Source organism: Schistocerca serialis, chromosome 3 (genome assembly GCF_023864345.2).
Source record: "Schistocerca serialis cubense isolate TAMUIC-IGC-003099 chromosome 3, iqSchSeri2.2, whole genome shotgun sequence".
NCBI lineage: Eukaryota > Metazoa > Arthropoda > Insecta > Orthoptera > Acrididae > Schistocerca > Schistocerca serialis.
In genome coordinates, this window is record NC_064640.1 from 38058008 (window position 1) to 38064680 (window position 6673).

The 6673-nt window shown below is 40.2% G+C and overlaps 1 non-coding gene across 1 annotated transcript; it reads left to right on the forward strand.

Annotated features, from left to right (window-relative positions):
• Positions 1-2376: 2376 nt before the first annotated feature.
• Trnas-cga (transfer RNA serine (anticodon CGA)) lies at positions 2377-2451 on the forward strand. The gene has a single exon. It is a non-coding gene; the product is annotated as a tRNA-Ser (tRNA).
• The last annotated feature ends 4222 nt before the right edge of the window (positions 2452-6673 follow it).

A 6673-nucleotide genomic window follows, 5' to 3' on the forward strand; every position in this document is an offset into this window, starting at 1 on the left:
CAGTACAGAGTACGTCTTGTATTCCAGGCCAATAAGCAGTTCACAATTAATTGTCTCCTTCACTGTTCCTCCTAAAATTCTAACTACATACTTCGAATGTTTAAGAGTAATAAAAGACGTATAAAGAAGACAGAAAGAGCTCAACGGGCTGCGGAAAATAGGAAGGAAGCAAAGCAAACTGTTACTGATGGTTTATCGATTATAAAGGGTGTTGAAAATTTTAAAATGCCTTTGAGCATACTGCAAATCAGATTGAGAAGTGGAAAAATAGCGAACCCAGGCATAAAACGGAAATGTGCAGACCATGTTAAAACATCTTTTACCAAAAAAAGTCAAACAGGAGAGCGATCATGATGTACACAATTTTTATTAAATTCTCTTGATCACAAAGTTTCTCGAATATTATTGGTTTCAGCTACGCAATAGCCATCTTAAGAATCTGCAATAGACGTAGAAGAGTGTACATTACTGGCTAGTACATTAACAGATAAAAAATGACGTATGACATTACATACACGATATACCTCTCATTCTGCGTTACAACGAGTTATAACATTTAAAAATAGTTCGAGTAAAGGCTGCTACGCAAGCTCGAACTAGTCATATGCAGAATGCAAAGCATCGTAATGGTAATTTTAGAGCGGGCACAATGTATTCGAGTTTAGAACCACTTCTTTAGTCAATATTTGTTTTTTAAACATTTTTTAAATTCTGACCAACTTTAAAGAGTCAGAAGACGAATGTCTTTTACATTGAGTTAGACATTTTCTTTTAAAAATCTCTCTTTCTTATATACAACTTAGAATATTTTAGAGAACTGTACCTTCACATGAATTTCCATTTAATTTCTTTGTATAATTATTTGCACGTTATGGATGCGTCAGCGACCTCTAGGATGCTTTGCATCGTACATATAAGTGATTGAAATATGTATAGCAGTTTTTATTCGTGTAATTTTGACATGTTACTAATTGTTGCAATGCAGGAGAATGACAGCCACATCGTGTTTGAGCTATAACATCTTTCATTTGTTTTTAATTTCTTAAGGTAATAGTCAGTAATGTAATTTTTCTTACTTCTTATGTAGATTCTGAAGATGACTGTTGCGTCGGACGAAGTGGCCGTGCGGTTAAAGGCGCTGCAGTCTGGAACCGCAAGACCGCTACGGTCGCAGGTTCGAATCCTGCCTCGGGCATGGATGTGTGTGATGTCCTTAGGTTAGTTAGGTTTAACTAGTTCTAAGTTCTAGGGGACTAATGACCTCAGCAGTTGAGTCCCATAGTGCTCAGAGCCATTTGAACCATTTTAACTGTTGCACAGACAAAACTGGTCATTCTGTTCAAAAAGACTTTACGATAAAGATGATTAAACAAAAATAATGTTAAAGTATCTTAGCTACACCGTTTTTAAGGAGGTGATTAAAGGTGCATGCTCTTCAGCCTCCGTCAGTCTCATATCAACACAGTGTGAGCCAGTATTTAAAAGAACGATATTTGCGTTGTTTCTTAATTTTTCTTAATACAGATGTCAGTGTGATATTACATTATCCTCAATCTGAGGCTCTAATCTATCTGTACCTAATGTTCCGTGCAAAAAAGTTTCTCGAGGTTTTGTTGATATCTAAACGCAACTCCTCTTTGATGTGCAAAAGGTGAGCGGAAACTGATGCTGTGTCTCAGCAGAAACCAGCATTTCAACCTATTTCCCAACAATTAATGAAACTGGGGCAGCTAATCTAAAAGGATACGAAGAAAATAGACATAGAAGCAGAAGAAGATGAAGACGTAAAGCCAAAAAAGGCAAAGTACTTATGAAAGAAGAAACTGGAGATACTGGAGGAGAAAAAACAGAAGAGGGTGATTTCCATGAGTATCTGCGCTATTTAGTTTAAACGTGAAGTGTTAATTATCTACTTACAATATTACTTTCCAGCCACATTTGATTAGGCATAAATTTAAAAATTGAAGCACTTACTTTGAAAGTCCACAGTGATGTTTTAGACATCAGGTCGACAGATATGTCAGTATGTAAAATAACATTATGACACTAGACTTAAGCAATGCACTTTTTGTATTGCTGGCGTACTTTTGCAGACAGTCTATACGTGCATAGAACATTATGACACTTGACAGGCATCGTGCACAGCGTACGTGTGAAAAATTGAAACTTCCAGGCAGATCAAAACTGTGTGCCGGGCCGAGACTCGAACTCGGGACCTTTGCCTTTCGCGGGCAAGTGCTCTACCAACTGAACTACCCAAGCACGACTCACACCCCGCCCTCACAGCCTTAATTCGCAGGAGAGCTTCTGTAAAGTTTGGAAGGTAGGAGATGAGGTACTGGCAGAAGTAAGGCTCTGAGGGCGGGGCGTGAGTAGTGCTTGGGTGGCTCAGTTGGTAGAGCACTTGCCCGCGAAAGGCAAAGGTCCCGAGTTCGAGTCTCGGCCCGGCACACAGTTTTGATCTGCCAGGAAGTTTCATATCAGCGCACACTCCGCTGCAGAGTGAAAAATGTGAAAAATTATTAATTTCAAGGTCTGCTGTGTCCTGCACCATACATGGTGTTGGTCTTGGCTAACACTTGGATGGGTGACCGTACGGGTCTGCTGAGAGATGTTGCCAAATGGGGTGCACTCAGCCCTTGTGGGCTCAATTGAGGAGCTACTTGACGGAGAAGGAGCGGTTCCGATCATTATAACTGACAACGGCCGGGAGAGCAGTGTGCTGCCCACATGCCCCTCCAGTGACGCTGAGGACGACACGGCGGGCTCTCGTTTTCGTTGGGCCTTCCGAGACCTGTTCGGACGGAGTTAGTTTCTTAGCAACCGAATTACGAATACTGCCATTTGTTGGCGATGACCAGCAACGGAGCGTAGAGCTGCAGGTGATTACATTTCACATTTTGAAGTTCTGCATTGTATCTACTCTTAGACAACGACGCATTTTTATTTCGTTAATTACATTGAATAAGTAATCATTGACATTTATTGAGACTATATTGTCTATCAGCTCTCATGTTCCATAGTGTGTTTTACAGCGTCTCTCTCCTAAGAGTCGTCATGACCATTTACTCTGTTGTTTCGGCAAATATTTTCAATTTCGTTGTTGCAGCGTTTAGCTGGAGACAGCTCTAACAAATACTGCTGATCAATCATTTCATGCGATTCCAAGCGTCGATGGAAAGAGTCTGTTTGTTTCCCTTTACAAGCAAAATGATTTGGGAGGTGAACGAGTACGTGCTCATTCGACTGATTGGTTGTAAATTATGGTGGTGTGGTATTCGACACACGAATAACAACAGCTACTCCAGCAATAAGAACACCAAACTGGCCAGCTCTGACTCGCCACGTAGAGGCGCTGTGCAGTTGATGATAGAGTAGTATTTGTTAATCGTGTTCTACTGTTCCTGTTAGTACGCACCAATAAAACAAATAACGCACTAGATTAATTTGAGACCTCTGTATCAAATCGGTACGTAAAATAGGGTTTAGAAATGATTTTGTTTGTAATGGGAAACGAACCGACGCCTATCGTCGACGTTGGGTGTTTTATGTGACACATGATGAGCCGGATTTGTTTGCACATACTCCAGCTACAAAATGCAAAAACGAAATTGCAAATATCTGACGAAACGCCTCAGAAAATGCTCCTGACGACCAAGAGGAGAGACATCCTATATAGAGTCCAGTGAAATTTATAGTAGCAAATTATATTTAGTGACAAGACAGTAGAGTAGTTGACATACACAACTTTTATTTACTTAAATATGAAAACATAGTGGACAAAATTTTTTAAACGTTGTGCTGTTATACACAGCTCAAGTACTCTTTTAAAGTAGGGAATGTGTGTGTGTGTGTGTGTGTGTGTGTCTGAGTGTGTGCATGTGTGTAATTCCGATGTATTTTAGATCTGAGAATACTGCAAGTTATACACTTTACCAAATTTTCTGACTGATGTTTCACACCCTTCAACACTTTTTAGCGTGGAGTTGAATTCGAATTGTCCAATGACAATATTGTAGTTATAGTTGCTCATATATATGGGGTTGGTGCATACGTTTAATAAACATAGCAGATATACTTGACGGAGTCTTTAGTAATCAGTAATATATTCTCCTTCAACGTTTATAACAGTCTGCTACGCTGGGGTAACTTTTAGATTGCGCTACTAGGGAAATGACGTGGTTTTGAAACTAAGAAATCGTCGAGCTGTGTTAGGTGCACGTTTACGTCCGGAAAGGAAGTTTCTCTGAAGGCTGTTCGATAGAGTGGGGAAGAGACGAAAATCTGAGGGTGCCAGAACACGTGAATAAAGTGAGTACAGAGTGAGTTCCCAACCCAACTGTTGGCAAGAGATCTGCTAGGAGAAGGAGATTTTCAGATAGTTTTACTATTGGTGTTTGTAATAGATATGACCAACTGTCAGAGTCTAGTGGAGAGGAATCTCTAGTAGCTGTAGATGTAGGAAGTATGCAGCAGACCTCAGCAGTTACGGTGGCTAGGACAGTTGCAAAGTCTAAGAGAAAGAAGAAGGTTCTGCTGTTAGGTAGTTCTCATGGTAGAGGTGTAGGCCAGCAGTTGCAGGAAGTTTTGGGGAGTGAGTACCAGGTCACCAGCATTGTGAAGCCTAATGCAGGATTGGCTCAGGTGACTTTTAACATAGGGGGGTTATGTAGGGATTTTACTAAAGAGGATCAGGTAGTGATTGTGGGTGGGGCTGGTAATAGTATTGATAGGGATGGGAAGTATGACATAGATGGTGACCTGGAAAAGATAGCCACTCAGACTGGCAACACGAATGTGCATTTCGTGGAACTGTTTCAGCGTCACGATCGGCCTCATCTTAATATAGCCGTCAGGCGTAATAACACGAGACTTGGGGGTGCGCTGATGACAGGAGGCATGAGTCACATTTCAGTGGTGTCGGTGGAGTCTATCAGTAGGACGGGTTTCACTAGACATGGCCTGCACCTCAACAGGTATGGGAAGGGGAGGTTGGCAAAACTTTTAGGTGACAGCATAGGTGGGGGTGGTGGGATCACTCATGGGAAAATTCCGGTAGTTGTGGGTGTTAGAGCTGTACCTTTTTTAGATTGAAGTCAGCTGATAGGTATTCCTGCTTAAGGGAAGTCTCTCTAACAAAGAAACCACTTTCTACAAAGCTTGGGTATCCGATTAATGAGGGAATTAGTATATTTCAGCAAAATATACAAGGTATTCGAGATAAAGTTAGTGAACTGCTTATAGATGTTGACTCTGAAATTATTGGTATATCTGAACACTTCTTAAATAAGGAGATAATTCAGAGGCTTCCTTTACCAGGATACAGGTTGGCTGGCAGCTTTTCTAGGAGCTCTTTGCGGTGTGGGGGAGTAGCCATGTATGTGAAAAACGGTATCCCATTTGAGTCAATTGATGTTTCAAAGTACTGCACTGAAAAGGTGTTTGAATGTTGTGCAGGTGTGGTTAAATTTAGTGGAGCTAAACTTCTTACTGTTGTTATTTATACATCTCCAGACTCCGATTTCACAACATTTTTGCTAAAGCTAGAGGAGGTTCTTGGTTCACTTTATAGGAAATACAAAAAGTTAGTTATATGTGGTGACTTCAATATTAATTGTATAAGTGATTGTGCAAGGAAAAGGATGCTGGTAGACCTCCTTAATTCATATAATCTTATGCAAACCGTATTCTTTCCAACGAGAGTGCAAGGGAACAGTAGAACAACCATAGACAATATTTTTGTTCATTCGTCATTATTAGAAGGGCATTCTGTTAGCAAAAAAGTGAATGGCCTTTCAGATCATGATGCACAAATTTTAAGTCTAAAAGATTTTTGTGCTTCAACACATGTTAAATATAGTTACCAACTTTTTAGGAAAGCTGATCCAGTTGCTGTACAGACTTTTGTAAACCTTATCAAGGAACAAGATTGGCAAGATGTTTATAGTGCTGATACAGTAGACGATAAATATAATGCTTTCCTCAAGACTTTTCTCGTGCTCTTTGAAAGTTGCTTTCCGTTAGAACGTTTAAAACAGGGTACTAGCACAAACAGGCAGCCTGGGTGGCTGACTAAAGGGATAAGAATATCTTGTAGAACAAAGTGGCAATTATATCAAAACGTTAGAAACAGTCAAAATCTAAATGCAGCAGCCCATTACAAACAGTATTGTAAGGTGCTTAAAAAAGTTATTAGGAAGGCAAAAAGTATGTGGTATGCAGATAGAATAGCTAAGTCTCAGGATAAAATTAAAACCATATGGTCAGTCGTAAAGGAAGTGGCTGGTCTGCAGAGACAGTTCGAGGATATAGAATCAGTGCGTAGTGGGGATGTCCGTGTTGCTGACAAGTCGCATATATGTACAGTACTTAATAATCACTTTCTGAATATAGCAGGTGAACTAAATAGAAACCTAGTCCCAACAGGGAATCATATAGCGCTCTTAGAAAAAAGTGTTCCGAGACTGTTACCTGAAATGCTCCTCCATGATACTGACAAGAGTGAGATTGAGTTAATAATTAAATCACTAAAGACCAAGAACTCTCATGGATATGACGGGGTATCTAGCAGAATACTGAAGTATTGTTCCACGTATATTAGCTCAGTACTTAGCCATATCTGTAACTTTTCCTTTAGCAGTGGTCGGTTTCCTGACCGATTAAAGTACTCGGT